Source organism: Drosophila sechellia, unplaced genomic scaffold (assembly GCF_004382195.2).
Source record: "Drosophila sechellia strain sech25 unplaced genomic scaffold, ASM438219v1 2R_2, whole genome shotgun sequence".
NCBI classification, from domain to species: Eukaryota; Metazoa; Arthropoda; class Insecta; order Diptera; family Drosophilidae; genus Drosophila; species Drosophila sechellia.
This window is the reverse complement of record NW_022611043.1, coordinates 1,523,221-1,539,863: the sequence shown is the minus strand read 5'-3', so window position 1 is coordinate 1,539,863 and position 16,643 is coordinate 1,523,221. Positions and strand designations below refer to the sequence as shown.

General features: G+C 38.7%; 2 long non-coding RNA genes across 2 annotated transcripts in view; one reads left to right on the top strand and one right to left on the bottom strand.

Annotated features, from left to right (window-relative positions):
- The window catches only part of LOC116802434, a 60,010-nt gene that overhangs the window by 41,758 nt on the left and 1,609 nt on the right, over positions 1 to 16,643 (bottom strand). The window lies entirely within an intron of this gene.
- Positions 5,264 to 7,040, top strand: LOC116802435. The gene is made up of 2 exons (XR_004362735.1): positions 5,264 to 6,607; positions 6,665 to 7,040. It is a non-coding gene; the product is annotated as an uncharacterized LOC116802435 (long non-coding RNA).

Sequence of the window (16,643 nt, the reverse complement as noted above, 5' to 3'; positions counted from 1 at the left end):
CGACGCTTACGCAGAGAATGGCAATCTTCCAGATCCCCAACTGCAAAACAAAAGCTAAAAGTAGCCACACGGAAACTGGCCAACGCTCTGAAACAAGAAGAGGACGACGATCAGCGCCGATACATAGAGCAACTCACACCAACAGGCACAAAACAAAAGTCACTGTGGCGAGCCCACTCAACTCTTCGCCCACCGACTGAAACCGTTTTGCCGATAAGGAATTCCTCAGGTGGTTGGGCCCGTAGTGATAAAGACAGAGCCACCACATTTGCCGCTCACCTACAAAATGTGTTCACGCCAAACCAGGCTACTAGCACATTCGCACTACCGTCCTATCCCGCAAACCGCCACCAGCAACACACCCCAATTGTGTTTCGTACTAAAGAAGTAACTAAAATAATCAAAGACAATCTCAGCCCGAAAAAATCCCCCGGCTGCGACCCTATAACACCGGAAATGATCATCCAGCTGCCACATTCTGCAGTTCGCTACATAACCAAGCTTTTTAATGCCATCACCAAACTTGGGTACTTTCCACAACGATGGAAGAGGTCGATTATCATAATGATTCCAAAACCTGGTAAGAACCACACAGTCGCTTCATCTTACAGACCAATAAGTCCACTCTCATGTATTTCGAAACTATTCGAAAAATGCCTGCTGATCCGACTTAATCAACATCTGATACACCACAACATAATCCCAGCCCACCAATTTGGATTTCGCGAAAGCCATGGAACCATTGAACAGGTGAATCGTATTACAACGGAAATAAGAACTGCATTTGAATATCGCGAATACTGCACAGCAGTATTTTTAGACGTATCCCAAGCATTCCACAGAGTCTGGCTCGACGGCCTAATGATTAAAATTAAAACATCCCTACCCGAAAGCACACACAAACTTCTAAAGTCTTACCTCTATGACAGAAAGTTTACAGTGCGGTGCAACACTGCCACTTCCACTGATCATACAATTGAGGCTGGAGTCCCCCAAGGCAGCGTTCTTGGGCCAACCTTATACCTCATCTATACAGCCTACATCCCTACAAATAGTCGCTTAACGGTATCCACATTTGCCGACGATACAGCTATCCTTAGCCGTTCAAGGTCCCATATCCAAGCTACAGCACAGTTGGCACTGTATCTCATCGACATTGAGAAGTGGCTCTCTGACTGGCGAATAAGAGTAAACGAGCAAAAATGCAAGCACGTGACGTTTACGCTAAACAGACAAGACTGTCCTCCGCTCTTGTTGAACAACATACCACTCCCGAAAGCAGATGAGGTAGCGTACCTAGGAGTACACCTTGACAGAAGACTCACATGGCGCAGGCACATTGAAGCCAAAAAAACCCAACTTAAACTCAAAGCCAACAACTTACACTGGCTCATCAACTCTGGTTCTCCGCTCAGCCTAGATCACAAGGTCTTGCTCTACAATTCTATATTGAATTGGATCTATGGCTCACAGTTATGGGGCAATGACAGCAACAGCAATATTGACATCATACAGCGAGCACAATCAAAGATCCTGAGAACCATCACTGGGGCACCGTGGTACGTTCGGAGTGAAAACATCCAAAGAGACTTAAATATCCCATCAGTTACCAACGCAATCACGGAACTTAAGGAAAAATACCATAGCAAGCTTTACACGCACCCCAACCACCTAGCGCGAGGTCTAATCCAGCTCAGCAGCCGTTCCCGTCTCCGGCGAAAGGACCTACCAACCCAGCCAATAAATTATTAGGGCCGTTTAATCATAGAACAGTTGGAAAAATAATACAAGATTTTTAAACTTATTGTTAGTTCTTATACAAGAAGATTCAATAAATAAAAAGCAAAGTAATAAAAAAAAAAAAAAAATGTGAATGACACCATGAGCGGCCAAAGGTTGATCATGCGCATTTCTCAGAACATTGCGTTTTAACTGCACTGGAACCCAAAGTTTCCAAGCGTATACATCATGAAGTTACTCATCAGTTACATGCTTTGAGCGCCGGTAAAACAAATTGTCCACAACCCTTATGTACTTAAATTTTGAATCATTGACGGTAATAGCAAAGACACTAGAATAACAAGATGCGTAACGGCATCTTGGTGAAGGCCAAATTTGCTCTCTTTCCGCTCTCTTAATCTGGGAGCGTAAGAAATCTAAAAATAGAATTTGCTTGCTTGTGTGAGTAAAAACAAGAGACGAGAACGCGTATATGTGTGCGTGTTGTGCTAGAACACGATTTTCGGACCGAAATCAATTCTGATCGAAGAAACTAATTTACATATTTGGAGTTGTGGCCAATTTCGTAGCAATGTGATGAACTAAAATAATAATTAATATAGATATAATATAAATTAAACTGAAAGCTGAATATAATGAAAATAAAAATATGAAAACTGTTTATTGCAAAAGTCATATCTGGAGGCACGAAGTGCGGACACAAGCACTCGAAAATCATTGCCTTATTAATTTTTCACACGTCGCACGCTGAATACTCTAATGACAAATATTCTACTATAGTCATTTTTAAAATTTATTTTGTGATATTATGATTCGGCTATTACTATTTCTAAGCTATATTTAAATAATAATAACGTTAAGGCAATGCAAAACAAGAATTTTTCACATGGTGCCAATTGATAAAAAATAATATAGATTTAAAGTCAACGAACTTCTAAGGTGAAGGGCATATTTTGTCAAATTTACAATGCTTGGTTACGTGTGCAAACATACAGTTGTCTGCTATCACTGTATGCGTAGAAAAGAGCTGTTTGCTGTAGCGCTCTCCGCTCTTTCCCTCTCGAACAATAACTTGAGAGAGCCTGGAGCCACCTCTAGAGCCACGGCCAAAAAATCGCGTGCCAAAAAATTGTATGGCGTTACGCATCTTGTTATTCTAGTGTCTTTGATGTTGCCTTTTTAGCGATCGTATTCTGCTGGGGTAAAACTTGTTATTATTTGTGTTTTGGATTAAATCTATTGCTGATAGGGAGTCGGAACAGATGTTGTGATGTGTTCGTATAATTTTCTGTATTGACCTGGAGATATTTGTTCTTTCTTATGGATTCTGAGTGATGTGTCTATTAGATTGGAGAGGGTCCATGATGGCCTGTATTTATGGAGTTTTGTTTTACTGGTTTGTAGGGTAGATTAAGTTCTAGGCTAAGCTGGATTGTTCGGTCTATTATTGGTGTTTTTTCGTTTTAGTTATTTTTATTCTCAACGAACTTAGGTATTGGTGTGTTTTTGGAGAAGATTATGTTTTGAGATCGTTCGGCTATTTGAAGGTCTCGTTTCATTTCTAAAGAGGGAGTATTCGATTCGTAAAGTAAGTTATTTATTGGGGTAGAGCGATAAGCTCCGAGAGCTAGACGGATTGCGGAGTTAAACGGTGTTTATAATGCTTTTGGGAGTGTGGCCATACAGAAACAAACCATACTCTAGTTTGGCTATAACTGTTGCCTTTGCCACATTAAGTAGTGTATACGTGTTGCAATTAAATTTAAGACTAGATAGGCATTTTATTATATTTAGCTTATTGTGTAGTTTGGGTAGAAGTAGGTGTATGCGTGTGTTCCATTTGTATTTGTTGTTTAAGGTCATTCCTAGAACTTTTAAGGAAGTAACGATAGGAATGTTGTTGCAGCTTATCTTGCATGTACAGTGGGGTTTTCTGCATATGTGGAGGTGTTGGCATTTGGATAGGGATAGCGACTTTATAGTAGAATAATTGTCATTAGAGGATTCAGCTAGCGACGTGTGAAAAATTAATAAGGCAATGATTCGAAACGGGTGGCACCCACTGAGTCCATCAAATAGCAAAGACATGAGCACGAAATTTTTCTTGGGTATTCGCTTTTACCCTTAGACCCGTCACGCTACCTTCCACCCATACAAATTTTTGGCGTACAAAAATTGACTTGCGACCGATCGTTGACTGTGCGTCCACTCACCCAAACGGGTAGTGCGCAGCAGGCACCGAGTGGTTTTTTTTACTCGTAACAATAACACCACGTTGTCAAAACACTCGAATGTTTTGTATTGCCGCAAGTAGGGTGTCAAAAAACACACGGGTGCCTAGAGACCCAGTGTTTAGCGGGTGGACGTAGAGTGCCAGTGGCGGGCTGCAGTTCTCTGGTCGGTGCTTTCCACGGCTTAGCCCGAGTTAAAGGTCGAAGGCCAAGGCGATTTAAATAGATATATAGATATATATTTAATCCAAAACACAAATAATAACAAATTTTACCCCAGCAGAATACGATCGCTAAAAAGGCAACATCAAAGACACTAGAATAACAAGATGCGTAACGCCATACAATTTTTTGGCACGCGATTTTTTGGCCGTGGCTCTAGAGGTGGCTCCAGGCTCTCTCAAGTTATTGTTCGAGAGGGAAAGAGCGGAGAGCGCTACAGCAAACAGCTCTTTTCTACGCATACAGTGATAGCAGACAACTGTTTGCACACGTAACCAAGCATTGTAAATTTGACAAAATATGCCCTTCACCTTAGAAGTTCGTTGACTTTAAATCTATATTATTTTTTATCAATTGGCACCATGTGAAAAATTCTTGTTTTGCATTGCCTTAACGTTATTATTATTTAAATATAGCTTAGAAATAGTAATAGCCGAATCATAATATCACAAAATAAATTTAAAAAATGACTATAGTAGAATATTTGTCATTAGAGTATTCAGCGTGCGACGTGTGAAAAATTAATAAGGCAATGATTTTTGAGTGCTTGTGTCCGCACTTCGTGCCTCTAGATATGACTTTTGCAATAAACAGTTTTCATATTTTTATTTATTTTATTAATTTTTATTTTCTACTTCATATTATTTTTATGAAATATTTATTTATTTTTATTTATTTATTTCTGTTTAATTTCCGTTGTATTTGCTTTAATTATTTAGTATATTTATTAAGTCATATGACTTAATATGATGGATGTAAATGATCCATTTTTATTATTTAAAATACGCATTATATTCAATTGTTTTTCAGTTTCATGTTGTTTTTTTGGTCTATCGAATTTGATATTTTTAAAAAGTGCGTACTTTTGGGTGGGAAGAAAAAGGTCTAAAAAATATAGGACCCCATTACAATTGTAATGGCCTCCCCGTGGTGTTTCCTGAGTACCGATTAGTACATATATTACACATAATTAATTAACATAACATAATATAAATAAATAAATATAAATATGTAAACGGTAGCTAATTTGAGCGGCCATTTTAACAAACGAATTTAAAAAACTTTAAAATTATAATAGTCAGGGCGTGAATTTTTAATTATTATTTTAGTTAATCATATTGCTTCGAAATTGGCCACAACTCCTCAACTCACAACTAATTTCTTCGAGCGAGCGGAAAGAGAGCAAATTTGGCCTTCACCAAAAAAGTGGCTGCATAGTGCCAAACCAATGAATGGCCGTTACGCATCTTGTTATTCTAGTGTCTTTGATCAAACCCATTAGAGTAATGGGTTGAATTTGTAATTCAACAAAATCTCCCAAGGTTCACCCATTTCCGTGATACTATTCCTCATAGCATTCAATAAATTATCCCTTAAAAAACAGCTTAAAGCCGACCTTGCGACAAAAAAGAAAGAAAACATAATAAACTGCAGTACATGGTACCAATCTATTAATACGAACACCTCACACACATCCGATTACCTCAAACAATCTCACCCTAATTGGAACAGACTCGACCAAATAAAAATAATACGACTTCGACTAGGCCACACAAACATAACCGACCAACACTACCTAAATCCCAATTCAATACCCACTTGTCCATTACATTAGATATTAACTAAATTAAGATATAATAACATTGTAAATAAATATAGCTGTAAGCCCCGTAGCCAATGCTATGTTGCACATGCAGGTGCATGTTGAAGATTTAAGTTAGTCTACTTTTGTAAACTATTCTATCTATCATAATAACCAATTAATAAACAAATTTAAAAGGATCGGCAAACAAAATTATTTATTTTGAAGACTGTGCAAACGAAATAATTTATTCTTCAAGGGTGCACAAATGTTTTATATTGAAAATGTTTATTTTTAAGAGGTGGGCTAACGGAATTGGTTATTTTTTAAGTGTGGGCAATAAAAAAAATAATTGTTAAATGTTTTTTAATGGTGAGCAAACGATAAAAAATAATAGTAATGGTTGGGAAAACGTTTTTTTTTTTTTATTAATATTTAGTTTTAAGAGATGGACAAAAGCTTTCTTCTCTGAGTAGACCGAGATTTACGTGAATGTCGAATATACACATTTTTTCAACATTCTAGAGGGTTTCAAACGATGTTATTGCAATTTAAAAAAAAAATTTCGAACATTTTTGAACTTTTTCGAAAAATCATATTTCAAAACCTGGACGTGGGCAAAAAAAAAAAAACTAATTGGTGGGAAAATATGCGAAAACGATTCTAGTTTTCAAATTTCAAAAATTCATTTTTTCCGAACCTAGTTTCTTTTAACTGATGTTGTGACCAAGTGCACCCACACACTAACTTTTCGCGATCCGAACTTAGCGGCAGTTCGGCACGACGACGATTCGGACCCGCGATTGACTCCGGATTGATTGACAAAATTGAGGTAAGCTTAACAAACTATTACCAAGAAAACTAAGCCTAATGGAATTAAATATTTCAGCGCAAAGACTAGCGGTAGCAGTTGACTGCTTTTGAAAACAATATTGGTGGTCGACGCCTTCGGAATTGCCAAAGAATCTACGGGAGTCAAAGGAGGTTGCCCCGTAAGACTCCTAATTCAACGAACGTGGCCCTCCCTGCGCTCAATTATATGTTTGGAATACACTCACCGGCGATATCGGGACCGCCTCGGGGAAAAGTATCCATTGAGATCTTGACTCTTGACTCATGACTCACTGATTCTTCAGTGGTGAGTTTAGAGCGGAATTGCCTGAAGAAATATGATTTTAAGACTTCCAACATAAATTTAATTTATGTTGGCACCCTGGTTATTCTATGGGCAAATGTAAAAATAAATTTTTTTGCGCAAAACTAAACTTTCAAACTTACTCAGGGAACCGAATTATTAATACGGCCAGATCGCCTAACAGGATTCCCAAAAACCAGAACCATCGCCCTATCGTGCTCCCTATCGACTACGCTATCGTTCTGCCCCATCATCGACTCCAACTGAAACACCAACCAAAGATTTCCAAAAGCACTACACGAAGTTTTGGCAGAATGATGAAGAAATTGGTAGCTTAAAGGGCGGTAGGAATCAAAGCGGCACTGATGTAGTCAAGCAGTTCGAACGGCGCCTTACGTGGGGCCCACGCTGTACGGGATTGAATTAAATATTTCAGCGCAATATTGTGTACTTTGTCGCAACATATTGTCCCAAATCACCTATTTTTTTTTTATTTTGCACAAATCAAAACAGATTCACTTACGAAACATATGGAATATGAAACGGACGGACTTTGAAATCACCCTGCATCGTGTATCGTGTAACGTAATAAATTGATGGAAGGAAAGAGAACCTGTACTGGAGGGTGCACGCCTTAGAATCCGGTTCTGGCTCGTTGGCGTTGGGGGTGGTGATTCAGATACCGTTTCGCTACAAAAATTAATGAATATTATAGAGAAATGAGCGTGCTTGCGACAAAAGAATATGGGAGCTGGTATACAACATCAGAGGAAGAAGATAGTTCTAAAAGAGGAAGAAAAGAATGAAAAAATTTTTGCTAGCGAAACACATGTGTATTTGTGTTCGAGGATTTCCCTACCATACCTATGACAACTTTCCTTAAGAGCATGGCTCTAGTGGCCCCTTATGTCCGGAGAAACATCAGCCGAGTTCAGTATTTAAATTTTGACATAATCATTTCTATATTCAATTTAGAGACATGGACATAGCCCAATGTTACAATTGCCAAAATTTTGGCCACAACCGCAATCGCTGTCATTTAAGCCCAGTTTGCGGGAATTGTGCGGGTGAGCATCCTACCGGTTCTAAATCATGTGAGACACACCTAAACAATCAATACGAATGTGCAAACTGCATGGAAAATCACCCTGCCAGTTTTAAAGGCTGCAAAGTCAGAATAGAATTGAGTAAAAAATTAAAGCCAGGGCCTAGACCACCCAAATACACCATTAACAGAAATAATGAGATCCGCCATGTACAATACTCGTCGTCGTCAGCTGTCAGAAATGGAGTCTCCTATGCTGACATAACAAGAACTAAAACTGAAAACAACTACAGCGTTCCAGCTAGGAACACAATCACTCTAAATACTGGGGATAGTCAGAACTGGGGATAGTCAGAACAATCAGAACTCACGTTCTGATTTTTAAAAAATGATAGTCTTAAACCTAAAAATCGGATTATGGAACGCAAGATGATTAGTACAGAAGAATGAAGAACTTCGACTTTTTCTTTTAAATTATCCAGAAGACATCGAAGATGCCATAGTGATTGTTTAGCTATTGAGCTTTTTCAATAGTTGTTGCGAATAATAAATAGCCCAAGAGAGTTTGTTTATTTTACGATACTGTTTATTTTGCGAATTGTTTACGGCAGCTAGGGCCGACAAAGAGCTATATCGAATGCACAAGTTTAGTCTTTTCCGAAAAACGAAGAAGTGGCAATTGGCGGGACAGACAGCCGAAATTCAGCGCCCAAGCTTAACGTAGGTATATAACAAAAAGAACAAGGAATGAGCACCGTACAGATAAATGCGTCCGAGAACAGCGGTTTTCACTATGGGCATCGCAACTGCTACCACTGACTAATTCGGCTTACAATATTAAAGAGAATGAGATTAGACTACTGCACAGTTTTGGCGGCTGCATGACCCAACATCCTCCCCCCGTTGGAAGCTTGGCTTCCAACAGAGTCCTCAAGGGGAAGCAGACACAGCTTGCCCGCCTTATTACTCCAGACGCGGTCCTCAATTCTGCAACTCGAACGACGCCGTCTCTGCCAGGAATCAACTGCATGACTCTCGCCAAAGGCTATCTCATTGGGGGTATATTCTTGTCCTTAACAAGAACGACGTTGTCCACGGCTACGCCAGGCTTTAAGGTGCGCCACTTGGAGCGCTGCTGGAGCAACGTCAAGTACTCTTCCTTCCATCGCGAGTCAAGCCGATTATAGTTTAGGCCCGTTAAATTTGGCTCGTCAAGCGACGATGGCGGCGATCCGTGATATTGGGAGCGATAACTGCTGTTATGCTCTTTGAGAAATCCGAAGTGACAGACCGAATCGCAATTCCTACCGAGAATCCATCAGTCGCGAAATTGGAATCCCCGATTCCAGTGACGGAGCCGGACGACCTCGACCTCTTAAGTTGCAGTTGATTTGCAAACCGAGAGGTAAACAAGTGCAGTTGAGAGCCAGAATCTAACAAGGCCCTGCAGGGAACGAACAGTCCCGATCGATTCTGCACTAGAACGGTTGCAGTGGCTAGCAGCACGATGTCACTACCGAGATCCTGGGCAATCAGAGTAGAAGAAGTCGAAAGCGGGGCAGAAGGCTCAGTGTGGGATCTTGAAGACACCGGAACATGTGGCTGCGAGGAAGGCGGACCATCTAGATGGAGCAGCGTAGGATGCCTGATTCCACAGGTGCGGCAGCGTCTCGAGCTGCATTGCCGTAGCTGATGACCTGCCTTTAGCCAATTTAAGCAAAGTGCTAGTCTCTTTGCCTCGCGCAGACGATCTACTGGCGCTAAGTCTCTAAATTGCTGGCAATAATACATGGCATGCTCTGCACTATGGCAAAGCATGCAACCAAGAGAATTTTGGGTGGTAGCAACTAGCGTCGAACGATTTCTGCCCACCTGAACGCCTGGCGCATAGGTTGCCATGGCGTAATCCACGGCCTCCAAAATCCTACATCGCTGTTCCAGGAATGCAGCCATCGATTCCCACGACGGAATAAGGTTGGCAAAGACCGGATCCTCCAAGCGCTCCTCCCACTTATCTTGGCTCGCCGCATCCAGCTTTTGCAGCAGCACTTGCATTATGATGCAGCCAGCGATTTGCTCAGTGGTGCCCAAACCCTTCAACGCACGAATGTGAGCGTTAAACTTGTCCGACAATTCCCGAAGCGATGCCACTGAATCAATCCGTACTACCTTTAAACTGAGAATCTCGGTAATGTGCGCCTAAAAAACGAGACGCCGATTATCAAACCTTTTTTGAAGCAACTCTAAAGCCGCTTCGTAATTGCTGTTTGAAATCTCCAATGATCGGATAGTTTCCAGCGCTGAATCCCTCAAACATGACCGCAGATGTAGAAATTTCTCAATGTTGGAGAGGTCCGGATGGCTGTCGATTATGCTCGTGAACACGGAGTAAAAATCAGCCCAGTTTGCGTAGCCTCCGCCAAACGTTGGCAGCTGCACGGGCGGCAACGGCATCGGCCGCGGCTGCGTTTGAGGACCACTACACTGGTGGGGCACAACACCTTCCGCAAGCGTTGAGTGCGGCGCGGAGTGCACATTGCGTTTGGCTATTTCCGCGCGCACACTAGCCTTGAATTCAACGATGAATTCATCGAAAGACTCGCTCATTTCACTGCCAATTTCGTCGAAGTCCAATTCCTCCAGTTCTGTATGCAGAACATTGAAGACACTTTGCAGCTCATCAATCTGCTCCAGCCTCACCGTAAGAGTGGATTCGTCGTATCCGCTTAGCGTCTCATTAGACAGCGACGTTTGTAGCCTGTGCAACCTGCTGAACAGCGCATTGGTTTTGCGCTTTAAAAAGGTCACCCTGTTTTTGCCACCTTCAGCGGGAAGATGAGCACAAAATAGATGCCGAAAATGGAAGCGGGGTCAATGCACGCAAGCAATGTATGTATATATGCAATGCTAGCTCGCTTAAACACAGCCACTATCACCGAAATCTCCACTCACTTGTCCAACCGATTGCGATTTAATGTATTTATATTTATTTATAAACGGGATAAGTGCATTAATTAATGCATGCAAATTAACACGATCACGTCGGGGTCACCAATGTTTAGCTATTGAGCTTTTTCAATAGCTGTTGCGAATAATAAAAAAGCGAAGAAAGTTTGTTTTTATGACGACAGCTTTTATTTGCGAATTGTTTAAGGCAGCTAAGGCCTAAGCTAAGTCTTTTCCGAAACACGACGAAATGGCAATTGGCGGGCAGGGAGCCGAAATGCAGCGCCCAAGCTTAACGTTGGTAGATACAAAAGGAACAAGGAATGAGCGCCGTACAGATAAATGCGTGCGAGAACAGCGGTTTGCACTATGGGCATCGCAACTGCTACCACTAACTAATTCGGCTTACAATATTAAAGAATATAATTTAGTCTACTGCACAGTTTTTTCGGCTGCATGACCCAACAAAACGCAAACATTTTTTTATTTTTGATTTTCTAGAAGAATAAATTAATATCATAATAATGAGAAAAAACTCATAAATAGAAAATCTCATTTTGTTTTCTCCTTCAAAAAAAAAAACGTTTCATTGAAAATAAACAAAAAAATGGGATGGTTTAGCGATTCTAGTGAGGCAAAGGACAATACTGCCAACGTAGTTAATAACGTAAAAATTATAGATCACACAGACGATATAAATGCGTTGTTTAAAAAAAAAAATATATATGGATTAGAAGAAAGCTTAATAAAAACTTTTTTTTTACGACAAGAATGGAATGGAGCGAAATAGCGATACGAATAGGCGAATTTCGCTTCAGGTTTGATAAGTCTTATAAATGTATCAATAGAGACGCAGTAATAAAATACGAAACTTTGAAAAATATAATGTAGGAGAATATAATAATATAGTTACATTAGTAAATAAATATGCAAATAGGCTCACATCTGAACATAATAACAAATGTTTAAGGGTTATAAAATCCCTAAACACAAGATTAAATAACATCAGAAAAAGAAGGCATATTATGATAGATGTACCAGAAAGTCTAAGTCAATTGGTTGATTTCAACACAGACCAGTTCAAAGAACTAGACGAATCTGTTCAATCAAGCGGCGCTGAGTCCGATAGTGACATTGAAACGCTAGAAGGAAGCGACCGAATTGAATTTAAATCTGAACCAATAACAATTTCTGAAATGGCACAGACATTGATACCACATCTCTGAATCCAGAGTTTGATGGTAAACCAGAAAATCTACAAAGTTTTTTGGATGCTCTAGGTCTACTAGATAGCTTAAAGAGCACACATGAAACGGCAGCAATAAGCCTAATAAAAACTAAACTTAAAGGCCATGTAAGAAACCTTATAAGTAATGAGCAGATAATTGCTGCAATCATTACCCAACTGTCAAGTGCAGTAAAAGGAGAATCGGTAGAAGTGATATCTGCCCAGCTTCTGAATCTACAACAGAGGAATAAAACGGCTACCAATACACCCAAGAGGTGGAGAAACTGACAAAGGCCCTTGAAGGTGCCTATATCAGTGAAGGTCTCAGCCAATCCTTAGCAAATAAATACAGCACTACAACAGCTGTAAAAGCAATGACACAGAATTGCTCCATTGATAAGGTAAAACTTATCATGCAAGCAAGGCACATTCACAAACATGAATGATGCCATCTCCAAATTTGTAAACAGTTGCACAGAGATAACAGGTCAAAGTAACACTGTACTCTATTATCGACGAGGTGCAAATAATTATAATAGAGGCGCCCGGGGCTATAATCGTGGAAGAAATAACTACCACAACAATTACAACCGAGGCAGCAATAAGAACAATAATAATAACTATAATAACCGTGGAGGTAGGCGAGGCCAAAACCAAGGGAGAGGCCGCTGAAACTACAACCATGGTAATAATAATAATAGCAGTATGAGAATCGCGCAAAATACGTCGGAAAACTAACAGAACCCTTTAGGAAACAACCAATAAATGTAACAGTTCATTCCATCAATTATAGTCTTAATATATTCGTAACCTTCTATAATCATTCAACTGAAAATAAACTAACATTTCTCGTAGATACTGGTGCAGATATCTCACTTTTGAAAGTAAATTCTGATAACTTCATAATTCAAAATGAAAAAATAATAAACATCGAAGGCATAGGCCAAGGTGTGATAAAGTCTCAAGGAACAACCTCAATAGAACTCCAATCAACAAAATATATTATTCCACATGAATTCCATTTGGTAAACCCAAATCTTGCAATACCATGTGATGGAATAATAGGCATTGATTTTATAAGGAAATTCATTGTCAACTAGATTTCAAACCAAGTGAAGACTGGTTTATAATTAGACCCCAAAATTTAAATTATCCAATATATATTCCGATAACATATAGCCCTGGCAACAATACAGTTCTTCACAAGTTATTCGGAAAATAGACATTAATGTTGTAAATGATTTCATATTTGTTCCTAATCAAGAAATACACAACGGGATTTATGTTGCAAATACAATAGCAGCATCCAAACATGTATACGTTCGACTTCTAAATACAACTAATTTCGACCAAGTGGTCAAAGTAAATAAAATACAATATGAAAATCTAAAAGACTATGACATTCATAATACCGACACTGGAAATAGAAGCGAACAAATACTTTCAAAACTAAAGAAAAATTTTCCAGACCAATTTAAAAATCAATTAACAGAATTATGCACACAGTATAGTGATGTGTTCGGACTGGAAACCGAACCAATATCGACAAACAATTTTTATAAACAAACATTAAGACTTAAAGATGATGAACCTATTTATATAAAAAAACTACAGAAGCCCGCATAGCCATATTGAGGAAATTCAAAAACATGTAGGGAAATTAATAAGCGACAAAATCGTCGAACCGTCTGTATCTGAGTATAACAGCCCATTCTTGCTAGTTCCTTAAAAATCATTACCAAATTCAAAAGAGAAGAAATGGCGATTAGTAATTGACTATCGTCAAATAAACAAAAGACTACTTTCTGACAAATTTCCACTCCCTAGAATTGATGACATTTTAGATCAACTAGGTCGAGCTAAACACTTTTCATGCCTTGACTTGATGTCAGGTTTCCACCAAATAGAAGTTGAGGAAAACTCTAGGAATATAAGATCCTTTTCAACGAGCAATGGGTCATATCGCTTCACGCGATTACCATTTGGTCTTAAAATAGCACAAAATGATGACTATATCATTCACGGGATTAAAACCCTCTCAGGCATACCTTTACATGGATGACTTCATGGTGATAGGATGTTCCGAAAAATACATGATTAAAAACTTAACTGACGTTTTTAATGTATGTAGGAAATATAACCTAAAGTTGCATCCAGAAAAATGTTCATTTTACGTGCACGAAGTGACATTCCTAGGTCACAAATGCACAGACAAAGGAGTATTGCCAGATGACAAGAAATATGACGTCATCAAAAATTATCCTGTCCCTCATGATGCTGACAGTGCAAGACGATTTGTAGCATTCTGCAACTATTATCGTCGATTTATAAGGAACTTCGCCGACTATTCACGGCACATAACTAGATTATGTAAAAAGAATGTCCCTTTTGAATGGTCAAGCGAATGCCAGAACGCATTCGAATACCTATAAGAAAATTGTATGCACCCCACACTATTACAATATCCTGATTTTCGCAAAGAATTTTGCATTATAACGGATGCTAGTAAACAAGCTTGCGGAGCGGTTCTAACTCAGAACCGTAACGGGATTCAGCTCCCAATAGCTTATGCATCACGTTCATTTACAAAAGGAGAAAGCAATAAGAGTACAACGGAACAAGAACTAGCGGCAATTCATTGGGCAATTACCCATTTTAGACCATACATTTATGGCAAACATTTCACCATTAAAACGGACCACAGACCATTAACGTACCTATTTTCTATGACTAATCCCAGTTCTAAATTAACTCGCATGCGGCTAGAGCTTGAAGAATACGACTTCACAGTAGAATACCTAAAGGGGAAAGATAATTTTGTAGCAGACGCACTCTCACGTATAAATATAAAAGAACTCAAAGACATGCAACATAAAGTCCTGAAAGTCACTACCAGGCAACAAAGTAGACAAGAAAACTGTACAGTAACAAATAAGGAACTATTGCCTAGGCAAAGTATCCAAAGCCCAACGTACACGAAGTCATAACAAATGATGAAGTACGAAAAGTAGTGACCTTGCGAATAACTCTGAATCTATTTGTTTACTAAAACGAGAAAATAAAGTTATTGCAAGAATTGATGTTGACGATTTATATACCAATGGAATTTTTGATTTATGTCATTTCTTCCAAAGGCTTGAAATGCAAGCCGCTATACTAAAAATCAGCCAACTCAAATTGGCACCGAGTGAAAAAATCTTTGAAACCATTTTAATAGATAATTTCAAAAATATGGGCAATATAAAATTGAAATCATTAAGAGTAGCGCTACTCCAGCCGGTGACCATTATAAAAACTGAAAAAGAGATACAATCGATACTGTCTACATATCATGACGATCCAATTCAAGGAGATCATACAGGCATTACAAGAACGCTAGCGAAAATAAAAAGACACTATTATTGGAAAAATATGACTCGTCATATAAAAGAGTACATACGTAGATGTCATAAATGCCAAATGTCAAAAACAACGACACATACAAAGACCCCAATGACTCACACAGAAACCCCAACAAATGCTTTTGATATAGTGATAGTGGACACAGTTGGTCCACTACCGAAATCAGATATGGCAACGAATACATCGTCACACTAATATGTGATTTGACGAAGTATCTAGTAACCGTACCTGTTGCGAACAAGAGCGCAAATACTGTCGCAAAAGCTGTATTCGAAAATTTTATACTAAAGTACGGTCCAATGAAGACGTTCATTTCGGACATGGGTACCGAGTATAAAAACAATGTAATTCAAGATATGTGTAAATATATGAAGATTGAAAATCTTACATCCACCGCATATCACCACCAGCCTTAGGGACAATCGAACGAAGTCATAGAACATTCAATGAATACATTCGTTCATACATCTCTGCAGATAAAACTGATTGGGGCGTTTGGATATAATACTTTACATATTGTTTCAACACAACACCATCAGTCATGCATAATTACTGTCCATATGAACTAGTCTTTGGAAGATTACCAAGGCAGTTCGCAAATTTTAATAAAACAGATAGAATAGAACCACTGTATAATATAAAAGATTACTCGAAGGAAATAAAATTTAGATTAGAAATAGCATATAAAAGAGCTAGACTTATGTTAAAAAAAGCTAAGTCTTATAGAAAACAACTTTATGATAAGAAAACTTCAGATTTTCAATTAAAAATAGGAGATAAAGTTATACTAAGGAACGAATCGGGTCATAATTTAGAGTTAGAGTCCAGTATATCCAGGCCCTTATACTGTAGAAACCATTGAAAACAGAGATAACATAGTAATTAGAGATACAAAACAAAAGAAACAAAAAGTACATAAGGATAGACTAAAAGTATATAATCAATGAAACGTTTCATTTCACTTAAGAAAGGGTCTGATCAACCTCAAAAAAAAAAAAAAAAAAAAAAACACAAAAAATATTAATTATTTTTCCTTCTAAGAAAGTTAAACATAAATCCAAAAATATCGTAATTCAACATAAATTTTTTGTATTATTCTGTCATTGTACAAA